The following is a 21,360-nucleotide window of genomic DNA, read 5'->3' on the forward strand; positions in this document are numbered from 1 at the left end:
TCACTGTGAAGACCAAGCCTGTTGGACCAAATAAAACTTTGTGAGCTTTAAGCCAAAAGACTTGGTGGTACTAAACTAGAAAAGAAAGGATTTTTCTCTACATCTTCTATAAAATGCTGCATTATGCTTTTTAAAAATCAATTTCCTTCTGCATTCATCCAGTTTTATACTAACACAATTGTTCATGTCCTCTGATCTTATTTTAGGTGATGCATGTACTTTATAAGAATACATTTTATTCTGTTAAAGATATTAAATAAAGTAAATAAGTCACTAATTGTCTGTCCACATCAATACAGAAGTAGTTCATGCAGTTTAACTATTGGTTTGAATTATTGATTTCTTGCTTAAATTAGCTAACTGCTCCATAATCACTTGTAAAACTAATATATTGTAATTAGAGGATGAGATATGTAATGGAGATTGGGCTCATCAAACAATTATGCTTCTCAGTTTGAAAGATATTAAAGTGTTTCCCACCTAATGGGTGAAAAAGGAGATAATTTATAATAATATCTTTCTCATTTTCAGTTGTTTCATTATGTAAAGAAAAATTATTTGCACATTTTCCTATGTGTGTGAAAGGAAGAAATTATCTTCTATTTGATCAGATTTTACCCAGCTAGTTTTTAACTGCAGCATTCAATAGGAAGCCTTCCAGTACAAAGCATCTTATTCCCAAACCCCATTCAAGGGTTTTCATCATTTCTGTAACATTTTCAAATGGAAGGAACTAAACAACAGAAGGTGCGGAATTAAAAGACAAATTAAAAAAAAGAGTTGTATCTTAATTTGTAAATGTTTTGGGTTTGTCCTTATATTATCTTGCTATGAAACAAAAAGAATTTTACTCAAAAAATTTTGAGAAATTGGAGCATCACGATTTTTTTTTCCTGTCAGTAATACATTTTTACCTCTTGTTCTTTCACTTTTCAGTTTTGTTTAAATATCTTGGAGTTCATTTTCACTCTTTCATGAAAGATACACATAATTCAAGCTTAAGCTGTGTATAAGAATATGAGTACACTTCTGAGAAGCTTGTTAAGTTTTTGAACAGAAAAGCATATAATTCATGGTGCATGGTACAAACATGAATATATTAATAAATACGCAGTAGGATTAGACAGATTGCATAGCAAACCAGATTACGTTTTTTAACTTTTTACACTTCTATAAGGATATATTTACATTTATAATTTAAATCTGAAACTGGGTAATTAGAAGCTAACAAATTAATTATCACCAAAGAATTTACCCTGAGATGGTGTACTATTTCATATCTTGAATAGCATTAACTACTGATAGTTTATTTTGCATGTGAACACAACAGTGTAGTGCAACAGTATAAATCATATCTGTTGTTACAGAGAAGTTCATAGAAAATGGAGAGTTCATTCAAAGTGGGAATGGAATCAGATCTGCTTTTTTACCTAAGATGGAAATGTTGAAAAAATGAAGCCTATATACAGGTACTTTACACAAAGTTTACACCAAGTCAAATACTTAAAAGAACCCAAAGTACAAATAGTAGAAAGAGACAAAAGACCAAATTGATGTTCTATATTAGCAATAGAACTAAAGTTAGCAAAGGTTCTCTAGTTAGTGGACTTTTAAAACAACCAAAAATTACTCTGAGAAAGGCCTAAGTGTTGAATGCCTCTTTGCATGCAAGTCTTTTGCAGTCTTAAGTAAAAAGGTCAGTTTAGATCAGACATCTAATGCCATAAAAATCAGAGAAAAAAGGGCACTAACATAATACTAGAGACAAAGGATAAGATCTCAAATTTGATAGAAAAAGAAAGGTTAGAGATTATTTCTGAAAGCCTCTAATTTAGCCAAGTACCCTGTAACTTGCTCTTTCATTATTCAAGGGTTATCTTGCTCTATTGTAGTTGCACTCATTGTGATTGTCATCTGAATATTTTGTGAAACAAATCAGTGTAAAAATATTAAACTTGTCCACTGGGCCTGAAAAATTTTTCTCCAGACAAAGATCTGGCTGTAGCAATCTTACATTTGTTAAAAGTTATCTTTAGGAATCCACTGTATTGAAAGGCATGACAAAGATAAATTTTGGCCTTCAGGGAAGAAAACAGGTAAAGAAATGAAAAACAGCAAAATAATTTTGTCCAGAGTAATAAGGTTTGCAGGTATCTGCAAGAAACAACAATTCTGTGAAAAGGAAAGAGCAAATCATATACTTTTTTTTCTCCTTTCTCTCTAATGTGATAACATGCATCATGAACAGAAGCAACAGCTAAGATATCTGGGATGCAATAACCATTTTCACTTCTTTGTGTTTTATTTTCATAAACAAATTAAGAAAACAATCTCTAGGTTGATTCACTAAGAACTGGCAACATAGGTGGATAGAGTGAAAATACCTGCTGTTTCTGTTCAAAGACAGAAACATTCAAAGATAGGCAGAATGGCTTATCTGTCATTTGAGGTAAATCTATCAGTTGCAATAAACAATTTTCATATTTTTAAAGTCAATATTGAATTCAGTGAAATTCCAAGGCTAGATCTGAATTTTTCAATTTAGAAACTGACAACAGACACTCATTCATTTATGGTGACACAAGTAAAAAGCAGTTGTGCCAAAAAGATTTGTGGTTATAACAGATCAGTAGATGGATATGAGCCAACAATGTCATACTGTTACTAAATATGTGTGTGTATGTGTGTATGTATATGAATGCATTAGTAGGAAATAAAAAACATAAATAGTCAATAGCTTTGACTGAAAAACTTCCATTTTCATACACTGCAGCTCGAGAAATCAGCAATCTAGTGAGTGCAGAAGAATAAGATAAGCAGGGATCTAGAAACAGTGGTCTAAAAGTAAGGACTGGAAAATATTCCAGTGTTTAGTTTAAAAAGGAGACAGGTGTTAAGGATACAATAGCTGTTCTCAGATACATAAAAGGCATCGAAGGGAATAACCTACAGTGAATGTCAATAAGTAAAATTATAACGGGTTTGAGCTGCAAGAAGGAAGACTTAGGTTAGATATTAAAAGAAGCTTCCTAGTCATAACAATAGTAAAACATTGGCATCGGCTGTCTGGGGAGTCACCATAATTAAGATCTTGCAAGAATATACTTGCTGAAACTATTTGAATATAATTCATCCTTATTTGAGTTATGCAGTATGATATAGATGACTTCTTGAGGTCTCTTTACAGAGGCTTATTCTAAGATAGTGTCAAACATGAATAAAATTCACAGTGAAAAATGTAAGGAATCATAGAACGAACCACAGTGTCAGAGCCATTTCTCTCTAATTTCTATCAAAGCTTCTCTCACAATTTTCTTACCCATTTTTTCATATAAAGGCACCAAAGTGAAAACTCCTACCATTTAAAACTAGGTAGCTTGGTAGGCATTTTAAAAAAGAAACAAGTGAACCATCAAAAAAGCAGATAACCAAGCAAGCATCAAGGACAATAATAGTACTGAATTTTTTATAAATCTAGCATGTGTTAAAAGCAAATATAAACATCAGGTTAATGTATTCAGGGCACAAAAAAGCTTGGTTTAGCTGTTGTACAACAAAAGAAAAAGATACACCAACATAATCCTCAACTAAAATATTCCTTTCAGGGGCCTGTGGCCAGCTGCTGTCAGGTGCCTGTGGACTACATCACTTTCCATTGAACCTTAAACCTGAAGGCATTGCTTCAATCCTATTACATTTAGGATTAATGTTAATGTTAATGAAAAGACATTAATGAAAACACAGATCTCAGAGTGTGGGAGTACCTCTTTTGAACGGGAAAAACCCTCACTAGAGAGGCTCAGCATACAAGCAGTATGGAAAACCTCACTGCATTTCTTGGCATACACTTGGCAGAGACAGGGGGACTGGAAAAAAACACCTTCATCCAGACAGTGACTTCTCAGTTCTGTTTTAGTAATTTGAGAGAAGATACAACTAAATACACCAGAGTGACACATATTTCCCTTTCCTTTTGTGACCACCACAGTGCTGCAACTGCCACCCTTAGAAAGGAGTAGTCATTTCTCTCAGTGAAAGACAGAATGTTTTGGTCAAATACATACCTTTGATCGATTCACAGGGTTTGTAAGAAACACTGTATAAGTGAATCCCTGAAAAAGACCAAGCACATTCCTATCAAGACAGTGATACCTCTTACCTGCAGTGAGTTTCCAGAAACAGGATGCACAGGTTTGGTCACTCAATATTCAAAGCAGGACTCCTAGCAAGAGTGGTTTACCTGATTTCAAATGCCAGGTGTCAAACCAGAAGCACACCTGCTGACTGGACAGATACAGGTGAAGCAATTCCAAACTTTTAAGCTGTCAATCAAAGCTTCTCAGCACTTTGTACAGATTTTGGAGACAGACTTACTGCACTTGCTCAGCTAACTTGTCTGGACTAGTTTGTCATTTGACTGTGTGTCAGCTCTATCTGGAGGAAAAGGGCACTTCCAGTAATGGTGTACAACAGTCTGGAGCTCTGCCATTAAGATCTGTGTCAGGAAAAACTCTCCATGCATACCTAAGTTAGAGGGTTCTTTCTAACTGAATTTTCAGCATAACAGTTTTAGAAGAAAAGCTGCATCTTTGCCCACTGTTTTTCAACAAAACAATGCTAGGAAAAGTCTAACCTACAATATTTTTCTTGTAGATCCATGGACAGAAATACTGAGGGTAAGAAGCTGGTTTATGTCAGAAAATGCAAATGGAAAGAATAAATTGTCTTATTCCTTCTTAAAATAAAGTCACTACTGTGCTAAGATAACATAGAGGCCTATGGTATATGTAAATAAACAAACATTTACAAATTCTGAGAAGTCAGCTTATAAAAACTTACAGAAAATGCAGCTGTACTTTCTAGGTGATGATGAATAAAGCAGAAAACCTTTTGCCACAAATGAACACTAAATTGCCAAAATGTTAGTTTTGGGATAGAAACATATTTTGGGGGAAAAAAAAAGGAAAAAAAAAAAGGATAAAAACATGTGAGTGAGAAGGGGTTATTTTAGTAAATTAATTAGTAATAAAAATTAAGTAATTAATTGCTTTTTGCAGAATTTAATAGTTGTAATTGAGACAGAGCCTGGCTACTTTTTATCTCTGAAAAAATCCCAACCAAACTTGCAGAAAGGAATTTTTAAAAAAAGTTTCACTCACATCTGTTTATTTATTTTTATCTTATGCTCTAAACTCCATTATGCATTGAAGTTGATATTCACCCATCTGTTTTAACATGAATGATTCAGTTCTTTCTAATGCTTGTATGCAAATGGAAACACATAAATTGCTAAGCATATTGGCAATTAAAGCACTATGCTCTATGCTGATAAAACTATTTTCAACTTCTGCTATGAACTCTTCTAGAAATGTGCATTATTTATCAAGTCTTAACAATCGATAGAATAGAGCAGGGAAAATAACTGCCTGAACTATATGTTGGTCTAATGCAATATGCAGACAAAACTGTAAAAGTAAATTAGTCTTAGATAGAAACAGAAAATCAACTTTTGCCATAACATTCCTACCTATGAACACAGGTAATACTTTATAGACTTGTATGATTTTTAAGCAGAACTATTAAGAAGCCATTTCACCATTTTCTTTGAGGTTGGTTATAAATTCCCACTTTAATACCTTAATCACTGGCCTTTGGTGTTGTCACAATAAAAAAAAAGATCACGTCAAGCTGTGAATTTGACAATTACTGATTCTGGAAGAGCTTCAATTTAAAATAATTTAGTATCAAATACCAAGCACCTTGTTTGAATAAAAACAGCTTTTAAACTGTTTGTTTTATAATGCTAAAGCAGGAAGCTGATGAATAAAGTGGTTCTATGAACACGTTAAGACTTGGTGTTTAGAAGTTAATGTTAAAGTAATGCAGATATGAGTTCTATACATTATTTCCACAATTATGTGGGCAAGTATGTTTTCCAACAGTTTAATATCTGAGCATTTTTAAATACACTGAACAATTTTTTTGTCTTGGATATGCAGAAAAGCAAGGATCTCATTTACTCACTCTTTAGTTGTTTAGAATTTCTTATAAATTTACAGAAAAATAACACATACTCTGGAAAAGCATAGAGAGATAATGCTCTAGAAAAGTCCAAAATTAATATCAGGTTGTAAGAAGGCTTTCCACAAAAGGATGAGTGTTTACTTGATTTGGGTATTTTGTTTGTTTTTGTGGGTTTTTTGTTTTTTACATCATTTGGATTTTTTTTGTTTTTGTTGGTTGGTTGTTTTTCGGTGATTGTTCTGTTTCCTTTATTTTATTATTTTTTTTTTTTTTTGCTTAACGATGCCCCAGCTTCCCTCGATCTAAATTCTTGCACCTAAAAGCTGGTCAAATAAAGGAACTTTTTCAGTTTTGCAGTGTGAATTCTGGGGGTAATAAAGGCATGTGGTATGTATGTTCATAAATCAGTGCAGGTTCATAAGTGATTCTCAGCAAAGCAATGCTGAAGTACTGTCTGGTTTACATCAAGAGTAATATACATTCATTTAACTAAAAATTGATCAGTTAATTTTTGATAGTTTCAATAAAAATATTTTCTTTCCCACTTTGTGTAACTTCTATTGTTATTACAGACAAGTTTTCTATCCTATAATAAGATCTGTTATGACAATTTTGACCTGTGTATATTTAAAAATTTTATATATTAAAAGATGATTCCTGGACTGTAATTTGAATACTATGATACAACCAGCTTAATTGTTGTTTTATCTGCTTTTACATTAGTTGGTGATAATTTTGGGAAACAGAACACAATACTGAAAATAACAATGTATATGGCTTTTACAGATAAAGTTGTTTACTCTCAGATTCTAAAATGTTGCTTTTTTAGTGTTGCTTTAAAACTGCCAATTGCAATTTTAGTTCTAAAATGCAGACTTCTTTGACTTGAAGTATTGTACTTCAATCATGTAGAGCTGTGTAATCTGAAATAAGAAGAAAAAGAAGTAAAAGGGTAAACAAAATCCTGAGTAGTAGAAGTGGTCTAGGCAAAGAAAGAACTAGAAATGAAGCTTCATAAATGTGAAAGACAAGGGAGGGAAACTTAAATAGTACTATATTACATATCTTCAATTTTAAAATACTGTAGCCTTAAAAAAAAACCCCAAATTTTATTAACTTGCACCAAGGATTTAATACTGAAAGGCATTACAGCACTGAGAATAGCAATTCTTGTACTAAAAACCACACAAGTGCTGTAAATTATGTATAAAGGAGGAAGTTTTCCAATTTATTTAGACATGATATGAAACTGAAATTCAGTCTGACAGTCTGGAACCAGCGGAGGTAACAACTTACTCACAAGAGATTATGTTCTGGCTGGTATCATGACAGTTAAACGTAGAACAGTGAAAAGCAAACAATTCCAGGATTAAATCATGTCAAAGCAATTAGAATTCACTATAAAAGGCATGCTATCTTGTCCAAATTGAAAGATACAGGAAGGATATATTGGAAAGGTGCTTTGATAATAATTCAAAATAATAGAAGAGTACAGGAGAGAGAAAGAGAGTGATATATACAGTTGAAACAGTACTCAAAATTCAAATCAATGGGCATCATTCAGATCTCATATTGCTGGAGCAACCATCGGTCAAGTACCTGGAGAAAAGATCAATTAAGAAGACTATCATTTGAAAGAATTTGCAAGTCTTGTTTATTTTACCACAAAAAATAATGTAGGGGGAGGAAAAAGGATTAGGTTAATTTCGCTTAAATCTAACACAACATCACATAACATGGAATTAAAAAGTAGATACCAAGGAAAACTTTTCTGAGTCTACATATTTGGCAATTTTCTACACAGACCCTACCTCTAGAGCTGTCCAGGAAAATATTGTTAATTCTGTGTCTTTCAGCTTTACAGAGATAGAAATACGTTTGAATTTTTTGTATCTATTTGTGAGTACAAAACACTGGGAAACAGTTCAGTTACAGAAAATGAAATTATTTAACCTCAGAACAAGTCACTTCATACAGAAAAAGGTCGCAGGAATATGTGTTCTTCAGCAGAAATTATCCAATAGTGATTCTATTTGATATCATGTGAACATGAGTGCTTTTAAAAAATGCCTGGCTATTTTTTCATACAAGTGTTAAAAGTTACTTCAAGTGGGGCTTTGGAACTGTAAATCCTACAGTGCTTCTAGCTGAGTTCTTATTATCTCAGTTGCATGTTCTCCTTGCTGACTTTTGAAGGCAGAGGTTTTTAGTAATATAAAAGTCCTTATTGAGCTTGTTAAGTACTAAGCCATTTAGCAGTTATGCACCTTATCTTCATTATATCCTAATATCAGATGCATTGACACAAAATAGCCATTTTTGACTGAACTTAATACTGATCTCTTTGATTGAGCTTTTAATTAAATGAAACTTAATTTGATGAGTACCGTGCTGCACTGTGGGGTACTTGTATGTAGGTAGTTATGTAAGTATGATGTGTTTTTTTAATATTGAATTTTATTAGATTAGGCCTGTAATTCATTACTAGCAATGAATCAGTACAGACAGTAGAATATAGGAGCTATGGCTCTACACACACCTGAAACAGCAGAAAATGGCTTAATTGGTGTGCCATGGAAAGTGGGAATCTTTTATCTTTAATTTGCACCTGTACGTTAGCATTTATATAAGCTGATTTTATGCTGTGTCTGTAGTAGTTACTTTTTATTTCATTCTAAAATAACTTGGTTCACTCTTAAAGTTACATATTCTTAAGTACTAATTTAATAGTTACAACAGCTCTACTCATTCCTACACTTTGGGAAAATGTTTTACATTCATGTTTTTTTCAAGAAAGCCCTTAGATTTTTGTTTAAATTTAGATGTGCATATAACCCTCATTTATATATATATGAGACATAATCTATGTTTCAATTTGTGAATGGGAATGACTTCGTAAATTGCTGCCTTTAATTCCCAAGAATTCCCAACTTTGATTATTGAAGTTAGAGGCAGAAGAAAGGAGCATCTTCTTTTTCTTGAAGAAAAAAGTGCTAGAATTAAAAAGTTTTCATTTTATTACCTTGAGCATTTACTTAATTATACTCTCTTTTCAGTGGTAACTGGTGACAGGACAAGAGGCATCAGGGCACAAATAGAAACACAGGAGATTTTTCTGAACATCAGGAAACATTCTTACTGTGAAGGTGATAGAGTGATGATGCAAATTGCTCACAGAGGCTGTGGAGTCTCCATCTTTGGAGATGCTAAAAAACTCTCTGGGCATTTCTCTGTGCTCTTGCTGGCCCTACTTGAGCAGAGGAATTAGACTAGATGACCTTCAGTGATCTCTTCCAAGCTCCACTATCCCACAATCCTATGAAATGCAAGGTTTTGGAGAAGAAAAAGAACTAACTTATATTGGTGAATTAGACTCCTTTAGATGTGCTGTTAGCTCTAAGCCAGATATAGTGAAAAAAACCACTAAAAATATAAAACATGCATAATAAAAATATGCACTTTCACAGAAATTAGTATAGCCATACAAAATACGTTCTTAGTCAGTATGATATTATTCTTCTAATATGACAAAAAAACAGTCACAGACATCATGGGAAAAAATGAGAAAATAAAAAATAGAGTTAATCATATTCAACTGCAACAGGATTTTGGGAAGCTAAAATTTTGGGGCTTTCACTTTCTTATAGGCTCCCTTTTCCAGTTTTATTCAAAGGTTTAGGAAAATAGCCACCTTTTTCATAATTTTTTGAGATACAAGATTTAAGAGTAAAGAAGGGAAATGCCAAAAATTAACATTTTGAGATTTAAAGCCAAACATAAAGCAACAAACTAGCTTTCCTTCTTCAACCTCTTCACTGATTGTTTTGGTTTTTTTAACCTGAAGATCTCTTCTGTAAAAGTGATTGCAATACTATTTCTAGTTAGAAGTAGAAAGTAAATGAACACTGTAAATACAGTGAAAGATATAATTCAGAAATAAAATTAAGAAAAAAAACCAAAAAATAATCTCCAGATGTTTGAATTATTTTACTTTTACCTTATTTGGATGGATTTATCTTAGTTCTGTAGCTGTGTGTAAGTATTTATGGCTGAATCTTTATATAAAAGTATCAATAATGTATTCATACTCTTTATTGCAAATTCTCTTAAGTAGAGGATATCATTCATACTTGAAGCACAGTGCCTTAAATCTCTTACTGACTATGATTAATCATTAAATATTGAGGAAGAAGACATGAAGATAATTGTAGACTTCCTGCACAAATAGCAATGTTGTACCACTGAGCAAATCACTGAGGGCTGTGAAAAAGTTTATCCTGAAAGAAAGTCATTAGTTTTAACTGGGAGAAGAAATAATGATGATAGTATCTCAATAAGACATCTGTGGGATAGTGAAATCAAAAGTAATGCTTAATGATCAAAGTAGAAGTCAATATATCAGAATATTATTTAAGAAATTACTAGATGAAGGGAAAAAAAACCAAACCACAATAGCCCAGAAATGCCCTAATCTTGAAAATATATACTTTCTAATACAATAATTCATTTTCTTACCATTTCTAGTTTTTGACTGTTTCCTCACTTTTAATTTCTTTCATTTTTTACTAAATATTTTCTCCTTCACTTTCTTCATTTCATTCTTCATGGTATTTTTAACAGATATTTTTTTTGATAGTTTGAAACTTTCCCAGTCATAGTCAAGCAAAAAAGCTCCCTAAAATGCTTTGCACTTTGAGTTAAATTCATTCTTTTAGGGGTGTTATGACTCTCTGAAGGAATTGTCAGTCTATTTAGTAATAAATAGAAGCAAAAATGACTATAATTTTTTGTGAGCTCACTCCTTCTCTATCCTAATTATTGCTTGGTCTTACAGAGAATGTAACTGGTGTTAAAGTCTTAACTTTTACAGATGAACAATATTATTGTCCTTTGGACCTTCCTGTATGAAAAGGAAGACTATCTTTCACTGTAAAAATAAGAGAAGAATCAAATTCCTCTTCAAATTCTGATAGCATAAATATATTTGTTACCAAACTTCATGGAAACAAAATGTACAAATAAAAACAAAACCTTCTGTGTTTCAGGCTACCTAAAATTCTAAATCCATTACATTAACAAGGTGTTCATGAGCTTCCTACAAGAGCCTATTGTAAACCTGTTATAATTAAAATTTTAACAAGCAAACAAAGCCAAACAAGCAAAACCAATCAAACTGAGGAAAATGTCAGAAAATCTTCTGAACTTGACACCAGAGTGACACACAAGAGGAGTAAAATCACCTGCATACCAGAAATGAAAACACATTTAAGCCATTTTAATATCTAATAATGATTCACTCTTAAAATAATACCTGTACACATCTTCATTCACCATTTCCATGTGTCTTTATATAGGTATAAATGACCTATTAAAGAATACTATTGTTCTTTCATTGCAGAGTAGAAGATTGGAACTCTGAAGCATCTAGCAGGTAGTCTAATACCTGCTTTTTACTCATTTTTGTTCATCACACCATATCTCTAATTTGAGTGTAACACCTGTGTACTTTATCCATTAGTACTCACCCTTTGTTCCTCTGCTAAGATTTTCTAGAATTCAACAGGCTCTTCAGTATGTTTTACCACTATTCCTCTCTCCTTCAAGTCCTCCTTTTGTTACTACCTTGTTTTCTTTTATTCTTGCTCTTCCTTCAAGTAGATTTTTTCCCATACTTCCCTATTAGTTCTTCTTTTATCAAAGCTTTTTTTTTTCCCCCTGTCTGCTGAAAAATTTATTATTCTTGACAAGTTTAAATACTTGTCAATAAGTACAGGCATCTTTGTATTTTACTACTTGACCTGTCGCTGCAGGCTTATCTCCAGATGGGTTCAAATTGTCCTATCGTCATGTATGGTTTCTTCTGTCAAGAGAGAAGAAAAAATATAACTCGTTCATCATGCTACTTGTTGCATATCCCATATGCAAATAGCAGAATTATTGAACTAAATTTCTTTGTAAGAAGATCTTGCAAGAACCTAATTTTTCTACAATTCAGTCTAGTGCAGGAAACAGTTAGTTTGATAACCAAGTTAAAATGATGGATTTAACTGCACTGAAGCAAATCTTTGGATCCATTGCCGATATGAAACTTTCTCCAGAAAGGTGTTGTACTGAAGGCCAACAGTTTGCAAATAGGAGAAAACATTCAGTCAAAGTATAGTAAATACTTTGAAGACAATGAACTTTGAGAATCCTTCTCTAAGCTTAGGTTAGACTTTCAATCTGTTCATCAGTATTTTCTGATCACAGCTAACAAAAGCTATACTGAAAAAATGTGTGTCATGGTTTAGTCCCAGCTGGCAAACAGCTTAATAATTGAAGCAAAATAAAATATTATCATAAAATAAAATTACTAAAACTAACAATACAAATGCAAATAATAATAATAATAGTAATTGTGATCAAAAGGAGAGACAGAGACACACAGAGACAGAGAAGAATGAAACCAGGTGATGCACAATTGCTTACCACCCACTGACTGATGCCCAGACCATATCCAAGCAGCAACTGGCAGCTCCTGGCTGTGATGTGCATTTTCCCCCATCCTCCTCAAGCCTTCTCCATGATCTCAGGAGCTCCTAACAAGCCTTGACTGAACCAGCTGAGTGGTGAAGCACCTCTTTATTGTACTAGTTGGATGGTGAAGCATCCCTTGACTATACCAGGTGTTCTTGCATGGTAAAGAGAAGAATGACTTGGACTGGAAAAGAAACATCACCTGACCAGCCAAGGTGGGGCACAAAGGATAAGCACTTATCCTTGTTAACCTTGGGAAATCAATAACCTGAATCATAGCTTGAGTGAAACATCGTCATTTTCGGCAGTCTTTTTAGAAAAAGAGTCCAATGTAGTCGTTTATAAGATGAGCTATGGCCAGGATGGAAACTTCAAATGTCTAAAGAAAATCATCTTGTGATCCTATAAACAGTAGTCCCAAGTGAGGCTCTTACAGATTTCCTGAAACACAGGAAAGGGGTGTGACAGCACCTCCTAAATTTGCAGCTTAATTAAAGTCCATATTTTAAGTCACCAACCACTGTGCTTTGATTTAGCCTATATATATTAAGAGGCGAGAGTTTAGGAGTTTAGAAGTTCTGAAAAAGAAAGGACTAATGAAAATGCTGTTGGGACACAGAACTGCCTTCCAAATACAACAAAAACTGTGTCACCACTCAGTCAAATGAAAGTATTCTAAGTGAGTATTGAAAGTGTCGATGACGGCATCAGCCATATTGAGTCAAATATAGGAATATATTGAGTAGCACGCATTATGGATGACTTTAAAGCTTCATTTTCAGTTGGCTCAAACTATATTAAATTCTTGTCACAGTTGGTAGATGTTTGGCCTGGCTGAGAGTAGCATTAGGGTATTAATCAGCCATGTAGGACAAAGTAGTAGTTTAATTGAAAAACAACTCTGTTCTTTGAGTATAAAGAAACTGCCAATGAATCCCTGCTAAAGTTGTGATGGTGATGAGAACCTTTGAGTGAGACAGAATTTTACCTCCTGCAACAGCAACTGTTGGCAGACAGATTTATTTGAATCGTCAGGAATTAATATTCTTTACCCAATCCCCTAACCAACAGGATCCAGAGTGGAGAGAGCGAATCAAGAGACATCCTAGCAGCTCCACAGGTCCTGGTACACTGCATGGCTCAAAAACTTGTGCCCATTCACTCAATTTTTTTTCCTGAACCATGTTGATCCTCCTGAACTCCTCTGGAAGTGTGCAAGAGGAATCTGGATGTGTACCTTGGGGATATGGTTTTGAGGTAAGTGTGCTAGGTTGACAGTTTCACTGGGTGATCTTGAAGGTCTCTTCCTAGCTTGATGATTCTGTGACTTTGTGTTTCTGTGACTTCTGCTTGCAGGAACTGCAGACTTCTGTAATTAGTGTTTTGGTGTCTGAGCCGTTTTAGCCTTGGTCTTAAATATTGACACCACATTGAAGGGGTATAAAAATGTCCTTATTTTCATGTCTAATTTATAAAAATAACTAAACAATAATGTAATTTACTAAAAGATACAACCAGTTAGTCTTATGCCAGAAAAAACACTCCATTGTTTTCAGATAGATTGCTCTCCTGTTATAGATCTCATTCCTGGAAATCTCCTCCTAACACATACGAAAAAAACACTTCTGCCTCTCTCTCCAAACTTCCAAGCTAGCTCTTTAGAAGTTTCATGTGCACACAGAATAAAAAAGGGGAAGACAGGCAAATGTGAACTACAGGCAGATCAGAACCTAGACTCCTACCCATAGCCAACATACTGATTTGTGTATTTCTGAAGCAGCTGAACTGTGAGGAATTTCTGACAGGAGACATGGCTCATAGGAAACTTGGCTTACTCACTTATGTTCTGTAAGCACCTATTTTTTTTCTGCTCTTTCAGAAACTCCTGAAGGTCATTAGACCACTTGTTCATAAAAAACTTTGCTTGGGTGAACTATTTTTCCTACTTAGAGCATAGTAGTGCTTTAACAATCAGTCCTTTAAGCAACTTCAATAAAATGTAACTGACATGAGTTTATTTCTAGATTCACCACAGATAAAAGAAGTAAACTTGAAAATTTACCAGAAGGAAGTACAATTAAATGGCAGCAAAAATCTCTGCATGGAGACAAAAAAAAAGAGGAAAATTTATAACAATATAGAAAAGATTCAAAATTTTGTTCTTCAAATGTTAAAGGAAGGTTTTAGTTGTTTAAGAAAACCAACAATACAGACAGATATATAGGGAGAAAACAATAATTTGATTATTTTTTTTATTATTATTAATAAAGTATTTCAGGATAAAACCCAAAATTTCATTGTCAAAAACATGTCTGTCATTTAAGTATTACATGAAGGAAAGCCAGTGAAATCCAAGAAACTCCAGGAGGCCAGCAGATCAATGATGTGCATAGTAATTATGCTGAAGTGTTTTTCAGAACACTCCAAGCAGATTTGTATTCATGCTAGGCAGAGAAACTGAACCAGGTAAACAAATCAGCCAATTCACTGTATCCTTGATCAGACAAAACTCTCTGAAGATTGAAAAGTGACTACTGTACCATTTTCTCAATAATCATTTATTAGAGAGCAACACTGGCCTGCTCCTCTGCATGTCTCATAGAATAAATACCTCAATCAGCTGGGTGGAATGAATTTATACACATTTGATGTTTTACGGTATATTTTGCCTTCCCATTAGAATGTCAGAAATTATTCAGTAGGGAGGACTATAGTTTATTATGCCTCATGGAATAGAAGAAAAAAATTAACTGCTCCAGCCAGAGATTTTTGTGGTCAAATATTCATAACAAGTTATGTGAGAAAACAGCAAGTTCTATTGGACTGATTTTTTTGCTCATCTTTCAGGATTTCTGCTTTTCTTTCTCATGACAATTCATCCAAGATAACTTCAAATTAATTTTAAAGGGAAAGGCCTCTCACACTTTACTTCCTTATATTCTTTTTTTCTTGATATTCTTCTATTGATGTTTTCAGATGAAGCCCCCAAAATTGCTCCAAGAACTTTCTCCATTCTCTACATTTTACCTTAAAAAAACCTAACCCCCCCCCCCCAAAAAAAGTAAAAAACAAAACCAAGCAAAACAAAAAATTAAGACCACTGTAATTTGCTAGCTACTAAGAAGTAATAACTGTATCATAACTGGAGGTGGTGTATCTGCTCTGTCACACATTAGTACTATGCTGTGTAGATGGTTGTTATGCAACTAAGATTTCTTTGCTTGGATTTAGTTAGTGAATATAAATAGAATGAAATAGCAAAGTAAAATGTTTGGATACACTGCTGAGATCCTGATTGATAAGATGAACTAGTGGAATTTAAAATTCTTTCTACAATCAACTTCTAAATTCTAAGAGAATTTCCATTAAATACCTGAATTTTCCTCATCTTCCTTCTTTTCTCACTCCAAAAAAACAAAAAAAAAACCAAAATCCAAACTGCCATCACCACTACCACCACCACCACCAAAAAACAAATCCAAAAGAAAACAAAAACAACAATAATATAACTTCAAAACCTGGGGTAGACCCACTTTGTGTCTTGACATGCATGCACAAGTGTTCTTTCCCAATAGGTGGGATGCATGCATTGTGAAAATTTTTGCCTCAATCTGTTTTATGCATTGAAATAGTATGCCTTATGTAAGGCAATTAGCAAATCTGTTTGACATCAATCAGAAATTAAGTACAACTTTCTAGTCTATGTAGAAACACATATATTTTTATTATCATGTAATGTAATCCTATTGCAAGAAAGTACCTACTCTCAAAAATCTGTCCGCTTTATAATACTTGAGGCTCTTATCTTTTTCCATAGTTTTTTCTTCTAAGTTTACTACTACTGTGAATGTATGCTGTCCATCCTCAGAGCCTATTCACCAATAGATAAATAAAAGGCTTATTTGATTTTATTTTCAATGCTACATAGTCGTATAAACCTTGAAGAAATTAATTAGTTGGTTTAGCAAGTAAAAGTAGCATCATTTTCCTCCTACATTACACTTATTGTGTACATGTTTAAGGAATTATAAAGGTGCTCGGCAATGAAGAATATGGTTGTTACTCTTTAAAATCAATATTTTTATCAAAATAATCTGTACTAATCACTTCTGCGGATACAGAAGTCATCTCACCTACTCAAGATGTGTGAATACTTAATGTTTAATAGGAGATAGCAAAGCACCTATAATTAAGGTAAAGGTCAACTCTGTATAAAGTCTAAATTTTCTTTAGCCTCTGGAATGAGAAATAAAGTACAGACCAACATAGTGAAAGTTTCAACTCCAAGACATCATAAGAGATTAATGTATGATAGGTATTGAAGGGTTTACCAATGAGTTCAGAATAAGAAATTTCAACAGTCTATAAAGAGAACTGTTTGCATAGGCCTTGAGTAGGGCCTAGAGGCAGGTGGATACATTAATTTCAACACTGTGACACTACAGTGGTATTTGGGGACAATTTAGGAGAAAAAGATTTTCAGTCAGTCAATAATGAAGTTTCATGTCTTTGTAATACAGTTAGTATTTTTCAACACACAGACATCTGTGCTTGCAATATGCACTGATTAATTTGTGACTCTTGAGATTTAAACTGTCATTCTCACAGTTGCCTTTTTACCAGGAAATCAACCTAAAAAAGGACATTTCCCTTACAATGAAAAAAAAAAATAAAAAATGCACTCTATTTCATACTGCTACAGAGAATAAAATAAAGCCTCATGAACATTTTCAGAAGAGGACAATGTGATAAAACTGCTTATGAAAAGTTATCCATAAAGTGGATCCACAAAGACAATTTTCTTATTCTGAACAACTTCTCTTTCAATTCTATTGAATCTTAATCTCTGTTGAAATTTGTCTTGAAAAATACACTTTCAAATAGAGACTGGCTTACTGGAACCTTTATGTAACATATACATAGTATAAACTATTTTATCTCTGTCATTTAGCATTGTTCTTGAGATTAATTCATCTGTGGTGCATATAAACACCTCTCTTTTTCTACAAGCACCTGGCAGTTTCAGTAAAAGAATTCACAGACTCTTCCAACCAAATAGCCAAGCACTGGAAATGGATGTATAAATCTGAGCTTTTCATTTTATCCAATGACTGCCTAACTTTAAATTAGCAGTCAATCCCTGAAGTAATTCTCAAAAACCCCTACACATCTAGATCACTCCAGTACAGGCATCTTCCTTCTGACTCAATGATCTTTTCCATGAAAGCACAGCTGAAACAAAAGGAATCAGATATCTAGCAAGCAAGACCAAGACAATATCTTGTGCAGTTGACATACAAGTTGAGAGATTCAGTGTAAAGGAAGTATTTAAGCTAGTTCTCAATGCTTACTGGCAAAACCTAATCACTGACCTACCAGACTAAGATGGTACTTCTGATTGCCTTAAATCCTGTGGTTTTTTTGAGGGAAAAGCTCCCTGAAGGGTTACAGGTTTCAAGTCAATGCAGGTGCCCAAACAGTAGAGTTGTGTAGATGTTTCCTGAAAGCCTCAGAGAAAACTCTTCTGTAACATTTACATCAAGGCAGCAAACTTGCAGTCTCTGTTATGTCCACTGTACTCAAGGCTTCTAATTCCACTTCCTAATGATCAGTCCTTGCTGATCTATTTGCAACTAGCCTGTACGCAACTGGCACAGAAGAGGGCCTAGGATTCCATGCCAGGCTACTATTGTTATATTGCTCTTCCTCCTACTTAGGGTTTTTGTTTGATAAATTCCATTATGGAAAGATTAGAAAGTCATGTTTTAGGTGCAACATTCCTTTAATATACACTGTCACCATACAGGCAGGTAAAATTATCATTTAAGAAAAATTCTTAGTAAATATAGATGCCTTTTCCACAAGTTTTCCAGTGAATCAGTGTTCAAACTGGAGTTATCATGTTTCATTTTTTATGTCAATGGGTATACAGTTACATTAGTACACTCCTGAACTTCCTAAATACCTCACTGTGTTTCCATTCATCCATTTCATTGCATCAGAATCCTAGAGGTTGAACTCTGTTCTTGCAAAGTCTGTTATAGTCTATACACAAGTGTTCAAACCTGATAAACATTTATAACTCAATTTCTGTACAGAAATATCCTCTAATTATGTGATTCATGAGAATCAGTCCAGTGGCTAAACATATGTAAGCAAACTAGTTTATCAGTGCTGCAAAACTTCATGTGCAAACTTATCAATAACTTTCCTGCCAACACTGCTTCCAGGAATCCCTTTTACAGTGTGCCAATAGATGTAAAACAAGCAAGGCAAGATTATTTTCTCTTTTCTTAGGAGAAAAAGTCCATGAAGTGAAAAATGAAAAGGTTATTCTCTTCCAAACCCTTCATTAAAAGAACAGACCCAAAGGTCTCGGATGATGAATAGCTCATTATTTGATCTCATTACCGTGGCATGTACATCCATGAAGTGACTGGAAACTAAGAAGTTGCAGCTTGCAAGCTTTACTGAGAGTCTGCTAGAGATTGCCATACTCTCCAACACATCTACACAGCTGAGGGTCTGTAATAAGGCAGTATGAAAAATAATTGAGAAAAAACCTTCACAGAACTAATTTCTTAAAAAGACAGCAGGGAACCTTTGCTGTCAAAGGAAATCCTTTCCCTGCTGACCCAAAATCACACATTAGGGCTGGGCTGTGTATGATACACATACTGTGCATGTTCACTAGTTGAGAAGTTGTTAGTGCTATAAAAATGATCTCCCACATAAACAGGCTCAGGACATAAACAACATGATAGAAGTGCAAAATTAACATGTGTGAAGGTGTAAAGCAAGCTTGACCATATAGCACATTCCAGAACACAGACAAGTTGTAAACTTCTGTGTTTTAATTTCCTAAGGTCAGTATTATATTTAGAAATACATTTTAGCAATCAGACAGATAAAAGCAAATAGCATTCATTCTTCAGTTATGTTTTGAAAAACTGTATAAGGACATCCCTCTATCTTTTATAAAATTTTCTTTATTATTTTTCTTCCCTACATGTCAAGGGACTCCTTCTCATTTCTATACTCTTATGCACATGAATTTTACTCTTAAGCTTCTCCTGTAACCAGTTAACCCCCTTGATGCTCAAGCCAAATACACCATAGTACAAAATCTTTGATCCTGTAAAATGTCACTCCAGAGCCTACACAGAGAATCAGTCCCTCATAAACTTACCCTTACACATGTCAAAGGGATCATTTTATTTAGCCAAAACATTAAGAATAATAGGAAAATTAAAAGTATATCTGTTATTTCACATGAACTGTAGCACTCAGATTAATTTACATTAAGAGAGTAAGCAGTGACATCACTATAATCAGGAATAAGTTTTTATATCTGAAAGAAAAATAATTAATTAAATCTTCATTTTATTAGACTGAGACAACAGAAGATAATGTAGGAATTTTGAAATTGCATATGCATGCACATAGCCAATGAAGAAATAATATGCAAGATTCAGAGAAAAAGATAATTGCGACCACTGTACATATGACAGCAAATAGCAAACCTTTCCTGTTTATTGCCTCTTGAGGTGTAATAAAACATTCTGATGATAGTTACCAATTTTTTTTTCTACTTCTGTTAAAATGGCACTGATTTTCTATACATACAAAAATTGGTTTAAAAAATATAGGTTTATATTTTCAGTTATAAAGTAGTCTATTTTCTAAAGATATAAAAAAATGTTGTAATTATGATTAAATGCCTATTCATTAAATGAAAAATGCTTTTTCATTATAGGTTAAAAACTAAAAAAAACCAAAAAAACATTAGCTACACTTTAGAGTTACCAAGTTCTTTATTAGCAAATGGCCTTACAACAACAAAACAAAATAATCCCTGAAACACTGTCATTGCAGCCCACTTTTGAGTCACAACCCACATCAGAACCTGGCTATACTGAAACAAAGCTCATTCTAGTCCTCCCTGTCTCCACAGCGCATTGAGAGTGCATCCCTGTCTTCTCATATACCAGTCACTTTGTCCCTGCTTTGGAGAGTGGAACACTATCAAATTTGACATTGCTGCAGGCCCCCTTAACAAAGCACAACATCAGCAAGAGAAAGATTTTGTCTTGGTCTGTGAATTGAATATATTCCTACAGGCTTGATTCTGAAGTGAAATTATCATGTTTAACTCACTCCCTCCACCAACTAAAATGTAAGAGCTATTCTGAGTAGCTGGAGGGCCAGCTGAGAGCTCCACTTGGAAAGCACCAGAGTATGCATGCATACTCAAAACTGTGTCAGGATTACTAACAATATAAACATAAGTTTTAATAATGAAAATACAGTCCTCAGGAAAGATTACAGTGCTTGCTTTTATGGGAGAAGAGTTACAAATACCAACTTGTACAGAAATTCATTCTGAATCTATGGATAAAAATATTTTCATTCTTTCAACAGAAAAGGTAGAGTACATAAATTGAAAAGATCAACTGGCTTTGGATATCTTTTACAAACACGTCCATCCCTTTATTATCATAAAAATACAATCTAGAAAAACATTATCTGCCTTGGATTTGCTTGCAACCTATTCTCCTTTTTGTTTTATGCAGCACAACAGAATTATTAATTTCTTCAGCAAGCTTTATATTTGTGAATTTTCCTTGAGATTTTGTGAGGAAAACGTTGGTGCTACACCATTTTACTGAATGGCATCTAAGAGCAGACATGTTAAAACCAAGAGATATGCAAAGTACAGATTGTTGCAGGCAAAAGGATCTTAACTTGCGGAATTTTACTTTGTTTAATTACTGCTGGTTAACACAAAATTTCTGATAATCCATTCAGACATTAAGGAAA

Source organism: Parus major, chromosome 2, assembly GCF_001522545.3.
Source record: "Parus major isolate Abel chromosome 2, Parus_major1.1, whole genome shotgun sequence".
Classification (NCBI taxonomy): Eukaryota; Metazoa; Chordata; class Aves; order Passeriformes; family Paridae; genus Parus; species Parus major.